Below are 13,387 nucleotides of genomic sequence, written 5' to 3'. Positions count from 1 at the left end.
CAAGGTGCAAGTCTGTACATCATTAAGCTGCTTAAGGTTCGTGGGATTTAAACACTCTTTGTACATGCCTTCAGGCACCAAAATACAAGGCTTTATACTACCTGAATCTGTTTTCATCTTTTTAGAACTATTCCTACAGCTATGACCTCAAGATTTAGGAGCATAATGGTACATCTGGAAATAATTTGTATACAATTTCAGTGTGTTTATGCTTATTATTTCTTAAGAGAATACAGAGCAAAGAGATGTGAGCCTAAATATGACAAGTTGCACCAAACTGTTTATGCAACTAAAATATTCAGATGTGATCACCCTTTTCAAAAAGGAGTTAGGTAGGAAATGGTGAGAAAGCAAAGGGGATTTGTCTTGGGGCAAGTCACCTCAGATTCATATCTGCCAGTTCCCATGATGTTCACCAATGTATTGTGGTTCTTTTGAGGATTAAATGAACTTTGCCTTGCTTTGGTCAAAGTTGGAGGATATTCCAGACTTTGCTAGAAATTGTGGAGTATCCTGCAACTTAGGGGCAACTGCAAATGCAAGACTGGGTTAAATTTGGGCAGGTCTGCTGTACAGACAGGGCACTGGCATGATCTTTAAAATAAGTATTGTAAACATGAATTTCACATATCGTAAGTTCTGTTCTTTCATAAGCAGTCCTCAATAGATAGCCTACATTTCTATGAGGGTCAATATGAATCTTCTGTTTTATCCAAGGGTTCTACTCCTTAGTAACCAGCAAGGTGTTTATGTTATGGGCACTCTACAGATGTGTAGACTGCCTGATGTGATCTTGGGCACGCTGCTCTTCTTGCACGGGGGTCACACTTCTGAAAGAGGGATGGGCAAAATTTCATACTTTTTTTACACAAAATTTTCAACATTTTAGAAGAAAAACTACAAGAGCTATCTCCTTGAATTTTCTGTACAATGACACAAGGGGATCATTCCCCTCAACTTTCAGAAATAGTCATACATCTCCTGTTTTTAGGGAATATTTTATATTTGCCCTCAGAAGCAATGGGGTGCGATGTTTGTTGAGGCTCTGGGAAGTGGGAGAGAGGGAAGTACCTGACTTTTATTTCTACATGGCTTACTGCCATTATTGCTTCCCAACCAAACAACTTCCTGACAGAGCTCCACTGCGTAAGTCACTTGCTTAGAATGAGGTGCCTAGTCATGAGTTCAACCATGAAGAGGTTGACTGGGCTCTTCTCACCATTGATCACATGGCTGTACATCTCATACTGACATCCAAGGAATTGACTTTATATCAGGGCTCTGACAAGAAGCTATTTGGCTGGCAAGACATCAGAAGCAAAAACAAAATGCTAATGATTCCACTTTGGTGTATGTACAGCAATAACATTTCCATGTGATAGTGCACATAGGTGTGGCACTAATGAGGTAAATCCAGGACAATTCCAGGGCTGAAAAATCTGAATTGCAGTAGAATTATTTTGGTGATATAGGCTGGATCTACACTGCCATATAAAATCCAGATTATCTGCTTTAAACAGGATTATATGCCACTGTAGAATGTATAATCTTGTTCAAAGCAAATAATATGTTTTTTTTAATAATCTGAATTATATGGCAGTGTAGATCCAGCCATAGGAAAAAGCATAATTGATTCAAGAAAAGGAAATTGATGCAAGAAAAGAAAATATGGAAAACAGTTCAGAGGATGTGGAGAACCAGAATAATAATTATTGAGATTTAAAAAAAATGAGGGAAAACCAAAATCCAAAACAAAGTAGAATAAAATGGAGCAAAGAAGTGGCACAGAGCAACGGAAGGAGCAGAGGAACGGAAGCCATCATTTCCAGACTGGATGGGATGGCTCGAGAAACATGCTGCCTCCCGGGGGCAAAAATACACCATATCACTCAGAGGCTCAGCAGGCTCCTAAAGCCCCATCACCCTCCCCACCTTATGTTGATTCATGTAGGTACCAATGACACCGCTAGGCATACTTTTCAAAAGATCACAAATGATTTTCGAGCTCTGGGAACAAAGCTAAAACTGTATAATGTACATGTGATCTTTTCATCCCTCCTCCCCGTTGTAGGACACGGCTCTCCAAGGGCCGGAAAAATAGTACAGGTCAATAACTGGTTCAGAAAATGGTGCCAAGAGGAGCATTTTGGCTTCCTTGACCATGGTCTACTCTTCCAGGAGGATGGCCTATTGGCAAGTGATGGGGTGCATCTCACACAAGCAGGAAAACATCTTTTTGCACACAGACTCACAAACTTCATCAGGCGCACTTTAAACTAGATCCACTGGGGGAGGGGAACAACAGCCTGGCGAACACTATATTACCCACGACCATAGGGAACCGCCAAAATGCTAAACGGAGGGCTGCACAAACACAGCAAGGACCAAGCACGGAGAGCACAATAATCCCAAATAAACAGCTCAAGGGGAGGTCACAGGGGCTTACATGTCTTTACACCAACGCTCAGAGCATGGGAAATAAGCAAGACGAACTCCAGCTCTTAGCACAGCACCACACATACGATGTCATAGGCATCACTGAAACCTGGTGGGATGACTCCCATCACTGGAATGTAGCCATTGAGGGCTATAACCTCTTTCACAGAAATAGAACAAAAGGGAGAGGAGTAGTAGTAGCTTTATATGTCAAAAACAGTTACGTTGCAGAAGAAATGCAAGACTGTAATCCGGGAAACCAGCTTGAAAGCATCTGGATAAGAATCAAGGGAACCGGGACTCAAAAAGATCTTGTTGTGGGTGTCTACTACAGACCTCCGAGTCAGGATGAAGGACTTGATGAAGCCTTCTGTCAACAGCTGACCAAACAGGCACAAAGAAGAGATATAGTAGTCATGGGCGATTTCAATTATTCCGATATCTGCTGGAAAACAAACTCAGCCAAGAGTACAAAGTCCAACAAATTCCTCACTTGCCTTGCAGACAATTTTATGGTCCAGAAGGTAGAAGTGGCAACAAGAGGATCAGCAACTCTTGATCTAATCTTAACAAATGTGGAAGACCTGATCAACACAGTTGAAGTGGTTGGATCCTTAGGGGCAAGTGACCATGTGCTCCTGGAGTTTGCAATACAAAGGAATGCTGAAACTAAGACAAGTCAAACACGCATTCTCGACTTTAAGAGAGCTGACTTCCAAAAAATGAAGGAATTACTGAGCGGCATTCCATGGACGCCAATATTAAAAAACAAGGGAGTTAAGGATGGATGGGAGTTTTTCAAAACTGAAATACTCAAGGCGCAAATGCAAACAGTGCCAACAAAGAAGAAAAATAAGACAAGTGCAAAGAAGCCAGAATGGATGTCCAAAGAACTTCTAACTGAGCTAAAGCTCAAAAGTGACATGCACAAGAAGTGGAAAAGGGGAGAAATCACCAAAGAAGAATTCAAACGTATAGCCAACACCTGTAGGGAAAAGGTTCGCAAGGCTAAAGCACAAAATGAGCTCAGGCTTGCCAGGGACATAAAAAACAACAAAAAAAGGCTTTTTTGCTTACGTTGGTAGAAAAAGGAAGAAAAAGGAGGCGATAGGGCCTCTGCAAGGAGAAGATGGGGTGATGGCGACAGGGGACAGGGAAAAGGCAGAACTGCTCAATGCCTTCGTTGCCTCGGTCTTCTCACAAAAAGAAAGCCATCTTCAACCTCAGCAACATGGAATGGACGAAGGATTGGCGGAAATCCAACCCCAAATAGGGAAACAAGCTGTCCAGGAACACCTGGCCTCTCTAAACGAATTCAAGTCCCCAGGGCCAGATCAGCTACATCCAAGAGTATTGAAGGAATTAGCGGAAGTTATTTCAGAACCACTGGCAATTATCTTCGAGAGTTCTTGGAGAACGGGAGAAGTCCCAGCAGATTGGAGGAGGGCAAATGTGGTCCCTATCTTCAAGAAGGGAAAAAAGAACGACGCAAACAATTACCGTCCGGTCAGCCTCACATCGATACCAGGCAAGATTCTGGAAAAGATCATCAAGGAAGTGGTCTGCGAACACTTAGAAACAAATGCGGTCATTGCTAATAGTCAACATGGATTTACCAAAAACAAGTCATGCCAGACTAATCTGATCTCTTTTTTCGATAGAGTTACGAGTTGGGTCGATACAGGGAATGCTGTGGATGTAGCGTACCTGGATTTCAGTAAGGCCTTCGACAAAGTCCCCCCTTCTGGCAAATAAACTAGTTAAATGTGGGCTAGACAAAACTACGGTTAGGTGGATCTGTAATTGGCTAAGCGAACGAAACCAAAGGGTGCTCACCAATGCATCATCTTCATCATGGAAAGAAGTGACAAGTGGAGTGCCGCAGGGCTCCGTCCTGGGCCCGGTTCTGTTAAACATCTTTATTAACGACTTAGATGAAGGGTTAGAAGGCACGATCATCAAGTTTGCAGACGACACAAAACTGGGAGGGATAGCTAACACTCCAGAAGATAGGAGCAGAATTCAAAATGATCTTGACAGACTAGAGAGATGGGCCGAAACTAACAAAATGAAGTTCAACAGGGACAAATGCAAGATACTTCATTTCGGCAGAAAAAATGGAAATCAAAGATACAGAATGGGGGACGCCTGGCTTGACAGCAGTGTGTGCGAAAAAGACCTTGGAGTCCTCGTGGACAACAAGTTAAACATGAGCCAACAATGTGATGCAGCAGCTAAAAAAGCCAACGGGATTCTGGCCTGCATCAATAGGGGAATAGTGTCTAGATCCAGGGAAGTCATGCTCCCCCTCTATTCTGCCTTGGTCAAACCACACCTGGAATACTGCGTCCAATTCTGGGCACCACAGTTGAAGGGAGATGTTGACAAGCTGGAAGGCGTCCAGAGGAGGGCGACTAAAATGATTAAGGGTCTGGAGAACAAGCCCTATGAGGAGCGGCTTAAAGAACTGGGCATGTTTAGCCTGCAGAAGAGAAGGCTGAGAGAAGACATGATAGCCATGTACAAATACGTGAAGGGAAGTCATAGGGAGGAGGGAGCAAGCTTGTTTTCTGCTGCCCTGCAGACTAGGACACGGAACAATGGCTTCAAACTACAGGAAAGGAGATTCCACCTGAACATCAGGAAGAACTTCCTCACTGTGAGAGCTGTTCGACAGTGGAACTCTCTCCCCCGGGCTGTGGTGGAGGCTCCTTCCTTGGAGGCTTTTAAGCAGAGGCTGGATGGCCATCTGTCGGGGGTGCTTTGAATGCGATTTCCTGCTTCTTGGCAGGGGGTTGGACTGGATGGCCCATGAGGTCTCTTCCAACTCTACTATTCTATGATTCTATGATTCTATGATTCTATGATTCTATGAAAGTGTTCATTATGAAGCACTTGGATGCCTCTCTACTATGAAAGAAATATTAATACAGATTTTTTTGCTCTTTTGATACATTTTGTAGGCATTCAGATGACCGAAATCACTGCCAATAAACCTTCAGTAAGAAGGTGGTTTCAGTTCACTCATTATCCCTTTGGCTTTCTAAATGACACCTCAAATGGTCAGGCAATAAGGAAGAGTAACTGGGAAAGATTCTAATGTTATTTCCTGATCATTAAATATTAGGAAGCTTTTAGGAGGCTTTCAGTGTGTGACTTATCTTCACTCAAAAAACAGTGGCAGACAGTTTATGCCATTTTATGGGATTTTTGTCAACTTGCATTCACATTTCTTTGATTTGTGAATTCATTTCAATCTGGAGAAGCAAACAGGAAAGTTTTCTTTTAAAGTGAGTGTCAAGGAGATGGAAGCCAGCTTGTATGAATTAAAAGAACAAGGCTTTGGAGTGAACTGGAGGGAGGAAAGGCGAGGCTGATATTTGTTCTTCTTCTTTTACATTTATTCAAGAGCAAGCTCTGGTCTCTGAGGAAGACGCTGAGTAAAAAGACTATTCCTGACAATATTGTTAATAGCCTTGTTGACAGATTGTAGGCTCTAGCAGCCTGTGTGAGTGCTCACACTAAAAGATAATATTTTTAGGCTTAAAACCCTCCTGGGGTCAATTAATGTCTTCTAACCCCCCGCCCCCATTTGAGAGCACTTGCTAATGATGGAGACTTTGAACATTAGCATGAAGAATGCTTCTCTAAACTGCAATCATTAGCTTGCAATGCAGCACATGGTTGATGGAGAACAATGAAATGCCAGAAAGGACCATAGATAAATTGATCCACTAGATATTCCTGTTGAATGTTGAAATATATTCAGCCATTTTAACAGAGGTAACTGGTCTGTGCATACCCAACATAAATACATACATATAGACAGAACAGGGTTTAGGGGTGGTGTGTTAGTGTAGTTGCTTGCTGAAAGATAGTGAAAACTATGACTTGACATGGTGCCGCCGCTCTTGTACATTTCAAATGGATGTTTCATTGCACTACCCAGATGAAGCGCAATGTATCTAGCGATGCTCAATTGTAAATTAATGTTCACTGCAGTGCAGCAATTGTATTTCAGAAGTCTAGGCAACATATAAAACAGAGAGAAACAAACAGAATGTTGCTGGATGTCATGAACTGTTGGTTATTATTATCTGTCAGAAAGATCTGGAGGAGATCAGCCAAAGAGAGATGGCACTATGCTGCCAATCAGTAGCTGTGCTTTACATTGTGATTCCAGTCTTCCATATCACATTTCTAGAGAGAAAGAAGTCAATCCTGAAATACTTAGGAGTATGGATATATAAAAACCCAAAGAGTATAGTCAAGGGGAATTATAAACAAAAATGGAAGGTAATAGAGAAACAGTTTAAGAATTGGGAAGGAAAAACATTAACAAGAGTGGACAGAATAAGGGCACTAAAAATGTTTATAATACCAAAATTGACATATTTATTTCAAACATTACCGAACACAGTAGATAGGAAGACACTAAAGACATGGGACAGGAGAATAAGAAAATGGGCAGTCGGAGGAAAAAGGCCCAGAATAAGGGACAAATGGTTAAATGCAAAAGAGGAAGAGGGAGGCTGGAGGATTCCAAGTTTAGAAGTCTATCACGATGCGTTTCAAATCCAAAGATTATTGGAAATACAGTATACTAAAAAAAAATGGGCAAATATGGAGAAGATAATAAATAATACTAAAGAAAAAGAAATAATATTTAGGGAATGGAGTAGGAGAGAAGAAGCAGAATTTAAGGAACCTTTTAAAGGAACAATAAAAGTGTGGAAAAAAAGAAAGAAGAAGCTAAGTCCAGGCAATGAGAATAAGATGGCAACTATATGGCAAATTAATTACAATAACAACGAAATTATAGGCAGAACATTGAGATCAATTGAAAGTAGAGGGAAAAGGTTAGTGGAGGATTTGTACACAATAGATGGAGACCCTGTAGAACAAAAAGAAATTCAGAATTGGATAGGATCAGAGAATTGGATTCAAAGCTGGGCTATAAGACAGGAAATTTTTAGATTGAGAGAAAAAATTAGAGAACAGGACAGTCCATTTGAGAAGGTGATTAGGAAATGTTTGAGAGAGGAAAAGAAGGTGGCAGGAGATCTGTATGAACAAATTATAACGGTAAAAGAAGAAATAGTAGAGGAAATTTTCCAAACATGGAGAATGGACATGGAAATTGAGAGGGAAGATATACAAAGGGAAATAAGTAATATAGCAAAAGAAAAGTACAATGTATTAAGGGAAGCAAGAAGGAAAATGTTACAAAAATGGTACAGAACTCCTGCACAACTTTCACGGTTTTTACCAGGGATGAAAGATAGGTGTTGGCACGGTTGTGAACAAAGAGGGGTGTTCAATCATATGATATGGGAGTGCGATCGGGTGCAAGAATACTGGAGAATGATTGAAGGAGAAATCAATAGAATGCTAAATCTACAAATAGTAATAGTTAATAGAAATGTACTACATGCAAGGATAACAGAAGTGAAGAATATACAAAAAGAAAAAATGATTGACAAATTAATAGCATGTGCACAAATTGTTTTAGTGAGCGGTTGGAAAGATAAAACAAAATGGACTCTGACGAATTGGTATAAGTATATAATTGATATGTTAAATGTAGAAATCACAAATTGCAAATGGAATAATATAGATAAAATTGAAAATATTGCAATAATCAAGGGGATGTGGGAACCAGTTAAGAACTATTTAGAGAATGTACTAAGATGTGGAGTGGAAAAATTAAGATTGAGATTGATATTTCAAATGTAACTTCTGTAGTTTGTTGTATAAAGTGTATGTACAAGGAGGGGAGGGTGGGAGGGTGGGAGTGGGATAAGATGACAAAACAACAATAAAAAAAATTAAAAAAAAAAAGAAAGAAGTCAATCCTCAAATGCCCAAGTATTTTAAAGGAATATTTCAATATAGGCTACATTGAAACATGCTACATACTGCTGACCAAATGCTTACCTGAAAGACTTAGAGCAGATTGATATCATTTATCTAAAAAAACTGCCTAGCATTTTCCAAAATATACTCAAGAGAAATGTATGTGAATTGATTAATCACAGGTGCCACCATCAGAAGTCTTCATGAAGATGAGATATGGGTATTTTCATGCTACATAAATATATAGTTAGGATTCCACTTTAACTTTAACTGTCATGACAACATCCTATGGAATCCTGGGATTTGCTGTCTAGAGAATGGCATTTGGAATTTTAAGCCAAGCTGTCCATTGTCTCAAGAAACTACAAATTCTGGGATTCCACAGGGGGGAATCATGGCAGTTAAAGTGGAATCATGGAGCCAAGATTGAATAATGTGAAACAATCTATGGCAGGCATGGGCAAACTAAGGCTCGAGGGCTGGATACAGCCCCCTGGGCACTTACCACAGGCCATCCTCATTTTCTCTGCCCTATTGGCATAAGCCTGCCATGTCCTAATGCCAAAAAGACAGGGGATGAAGGCACATGGTGGCTGAGAGCCCTCTGGAGCACTGTCAGCCGCCACTTGTCTCATCCTCCTCCTGGCATAATGCCAAGAGGACAGTCAAAGATTTGGGGGAGGAGGATGAAGAGGAGGAATGTGGGAAGAATCATGGCAGTCACCACGTTTTGACTTTCTCTTGTTATAAGGATGGGATGAGCAGCCCCATCCTTATGCCGAGAGGACAACCTAAGAATGACGCAGGTTTTGCCCTGCCCCAGCCTGGCCCTGGCCTTGCCCAGGCCTTCCCCCTCATGGGCTCACCCCACCCAGCATGTGTCTGGCCCCCCGCCTCCCACCCCGGCCCTCCTGACTGGCCCACAATGTGGCCCATGCCTAGTCTATGGGAAAAAAACAGCACTGTACTGGGAATTTATGCAAATTACATAGGTAACAATGTAGTTTATCAGCTATATTTCTCTGCATGACAACGTAAGCTATAACTAGCACAAAAGTAATTAAATTGTGGCCTCACAAGGCTGATTTTCTTGTTCTTAATCCTTCCAAACTTTTTTGGATTACTCTGCCAAAAATGCTGGGAGGAGGGAGTAAGTCCTTTCCTGGAAACCACCAGGAGGTGCAATTTACCTTTTAAATAAGTTACAGAGTCTATCTGAATAATTTGATATTTAAAAAATCACACTTATCAATACTAGAAGAAGACTTCAGGGCACTCATGTTTTGTTTATTTGATTGCCCATTTGATATTTTTTCCCAGTCCATATTTTCTCTACTGGGCTCCACAGGTTCAACAGGGACAAATGCAAGATACTTCACTTCAGCAGAAAAAATGGAATGCAAAGATACAGAATGGGGGACACCTGGTTAGACAGCAGTACATGTGAAAAAGATCTTGGAGTCTTTGTGGACAACAAGTTAAACATGAGCCAGCAGTGTGATGCGGCTGCTAAGAAAGCCAACGGGATTTTGGCCTGCATAAATAGGGGTATAGCATCTAGATCCAGGGAAGTCATGCTCCCCCTCTCCTCCCCCTCTACACACCTGGAATACTGTGTCCAATTCTGGGCACCACAGTTGAAGGGAGATGTTGACAAGCTGGAAAGCGTCCAGAGGAGGGCAACTAAAATGATCAAAGGTCTGGAGAACAAGCCCTATGAGGAGAGGCTTAAAGAACTGGGCATGTTTAGCCTGCAGAAGAGAAGGCTGAGAGGAGACATGATAGCCATGTACAAATATGTGAGGGGAAGTCATAGGGAGGAGGGAGCAAGCTTGTTTTCTGCTGCCCTGCAGACTAGGACACGGAACAATGGCTTCAAACTACAGGAAAGGAGATTCCAGCTGAACATTAGGAAGAAATTCCTCACAGTGAGGGCTGTTTGGCAGTGGAACTCTCTTCCCCAGACTGTGGTGGAGGCTCCTTCTTTGGAGGCTTTTAAACAGAGGCTGGATGGCCATCTGTCGGGGGTGCTCTGAATGTGATTTCCTGCTTCTTGGCAGGGGGTTGGACTGGATGGCCCATGAGGTCTCTTCCAACTCTACTATTCTATGATTCTGTGATTCTATTATTCTAGGTATAAGGTTGCACCCTGGTCTCAGAGCTGTTGGCCACCCTTGAGTAATCTGCTCTGAATGGTTCTTTGATGTAGTCGAGTTTAGACTACATTAATTTCATCCATCACTCACCTCAACCAAGACATTTGGCATGCTAGAATTACTAAAAGCAAATGCTGCCTAGTAATTACATTCAACTTGGACTAAATGAAATGAATTAGGGTGCTAAATTGCCCTAGTGATCTTAGTGATCTAAACACAACAACCTTGTGTGACTGTGAAGCAGAACAAATAACTCTTCATGTGTATGCTTGCCCACAATGCCCTGCCTCGTGCACGGAGGAGGAGTTGTTTAAAGCTACAGACAATGCGATTGCTGTTGCCCACTTTTGGTCTAAAATTATTTAGCTGTTTGTGATTCCTTTATCGCTTTTAAACTTATTTATTATGCAATACTTTTGACACAAAATAAATAAAAAACAATTGGTTAATGTCTTCCTCTAAATTAAAGCTTGGTCCTGTTACTAGAGCTCAGAATCATGATCTGCTCCCATATTCAGAGTTTTGGCAGTTTAAAGAGATGCCTAAAACTTACTGTGGTATAGCCGTGCTTTCATGTTCCATCAGTGTTCAGTTAAAGGAATTGCCAGCATGTCTTCAACTAAGGAAAGGCCTTTTAATCTTGTAGATACTGAACAATCACTTATTCTGATTTGAAATAAAAATGAGCAAAGATATTAATCTCTTGAGATCTATAACAGAATGTATTGATGTAAGAATTAAATATTGATTTAAGCAAATCAAGCACTAGCATTTATTTACTGCACAGAGGCATACATTTTGATAGATTGTGCGCCTTTAAGTCATTTCTGACAACGTGACCCTATAATGATGAGCAAAATTCTGGACTGAGAATTCTTCATGTTTCAGGACCAAACTCAATGATTTTTTTAAAAAATGTTCCAAAAGACTCTCTTGAAGTGGTTGGTGAAATTACTTACGGCTTCCTTCAAAAATGAATTGAATGAAGATTGTAATAGTAGCTCTGGTGTGGTAAATCTGGACAGCAGGGACATGTGGTGAGCTTCACAAAATTTTGGAATGCCTTTTCTGAGGATACTGAACACAGTCTCAATGAAATGTCCAATTTAATTAGAGTTCATGTTTTCATCAGGCCAGTGGAACTGACATTGCCTAGGTTCTATATCAACACAGTGCCACCAACCCATTACTGACCAATCCACTGCATCAGGATTTGTTGTTGTTGATGGCTGCTAAGTCAACTTCAACTTATAGCAGCCTAATGAAAGAGAAACCTCCAAGACAGGCAATCATCAACATCTCTGCTCAGACACAAGGCTATGACTTCTTTGATAGCGACCATTGATCTGTGTATGCAGACTTCCTCTTTTCCTACTGTCTCAGTTAAGCTATCTTGCTTTATAGAGAGGCTTTAGGCTTGATTTGCTGTACATTCCATTTTTCTTTTAGCAGTGCACAGTACCTTCTAAAAACCTTCTGCAGCACCACATTTCAAATCAGTTAATTTTCTTTTATCAGCTTTGTTTACTGTCAAGCTTTGAAAATCATATATATAAATTGGAAATACAATGGCATGAACCATCCTAACTTTAGTATTCAATTATATGTTTTTATACTTCAAGAGCTTATCTAGTTTTCTCATAGTTTCCAAACAATCTTCCTTCTGATTAATAACAACAACAGCAACAACAATTTTATGTCTTACCTGCTTCTCCTTCTGACTAAGACAGGGCACAGCATAGTTAAAACACTTCATAAAACATTATATAAAATACATATATTAAAATGTATTTCTATGAAATAAATGTATTGAAATACACAGAACAAAGTAAAATACAGTAAACATAGGACATGAGTTTAAAATCCATAGTTAAAAATTGACGGTACACTTGCTGGAAGAGATAGGTCCTCAATTGTCTCTTAAATTCTGACAGCTGATTTAGCTGTTGGATAATGATTGGCATAAGGTATGGAAAATCTTTAAATATTCCAATGTCTGCATTGTCTATTTTAAAGTTATATAAATCATCTGTGATCGTTATTTTTGTTTTCTTAATGTTCAACTGTGTTGTAGCTCAGCCTGAGCTGGATTCAGAATCAGACTTTGGCCCTATCCAAGACATTGACTATAGGCCTGCAATGCAGTTGCAGGCACCTGAATTGGTTTCTGCAGAGAACGCTGAAACCAGGGGTGAACATTCCGATGTTCAGTCAAGGACTATTCAGCCAGATGGGCTTGTTAGGACAGTGGGGAAGATTGATGATTTTGATAGATGGAGAATGTTTATGCAAAGCCGAACCGAAAGGGAGGTTCTGAGACGGAGTCAGCGTTTGGTTCACAGCAACTAATGCATTCCCCAGCTCCCAATTGAAACATAGCCTTGAATTCTTCTTAAATATTCCTGGCTCCCTGTGTATTGCAGAGGTGTCAACTTTGCTATTCAAGTGAGAAAGATCTCTGTCTCCATGTCCTTGTTTCCATGATATTCCAGCCAAGATTTTGCCTTGTGGATTTCAAGTATCTCTTGCTTTGTTGTACCTTGTTTCCAGTTGGACCTTGCTGATTCCTTGCAGTGTGGATTACAGTTCTTGGATTACCTTGAGTCTTGTTCTTGTACCTTGTGGCTTCCTGCTGTTTCCTGCTGGGAAGTGAACTTTGTGTGACTATATTTGCTGCTTTGTGGGACTTAGCACAATTCATGTTTAGATTATAAGTTTGAGAGACTTTCTTGGACTTTCAATAGGACAGATAAGTACATTGTTTAGGGGTTCATCTACTCTATTGACTTTGAGCTTTATTTGCTTGTGCTTGCATATATTCTTCAATAAACAGCTTGATTGCTTATATTCTGGGCTCCAATGTGGTTTTCAAGGTGTTCATGCAGCCCTGGGCTGCAACAAACTGTAACCTTGTACATTTTCTTCTTTGTTTTCATAGT

General features: G+C 40.7%; 1 long non-coding RNA gene across 1 annotated transcript; it reads right to left on the bottom strand.

Moving 5' to 3' along the window:
* Positions 1 to 201: 201 nt before the first annotated feature.
* On the bottom strand, positions 202 to 8,575 carry LOC134295486 (uncharacterized). Its single transcript, XR_010002080.1, has 2 exons — positions 8,374 to 8,575; positions 202 to 830 (listed from the first exon to the last, which is right to left on the bottom strand). It is a non-coding gene; the product is annotated as an uncharacterized LOC134295486 (long non-coding RNA).
* Between the last annotated feature and the right edge of the window lie 4,812 nt (positions 8,576 to 13,387).

The sequence above is a fragment of the Anolis carolinensis genome, chromosome 1 (genome assembly GCF_035594765.1).
Source record: "Anolis carolinensis isolate JA03-04 chromosome 1, rAnoCar3.1.pri, whole genome shotgun sequence".
NCBI lineage: Eukaryota > Metazoa > Chordata > Lepidosauria > Squamata > Dactyloidae > Anolis > Anolis carolinensis.
The sequence above is the reverse complement of the archived record's forward strand: the minus strand, read 5'-3'. Positions and strand labels throughout refer to the sequence as shown.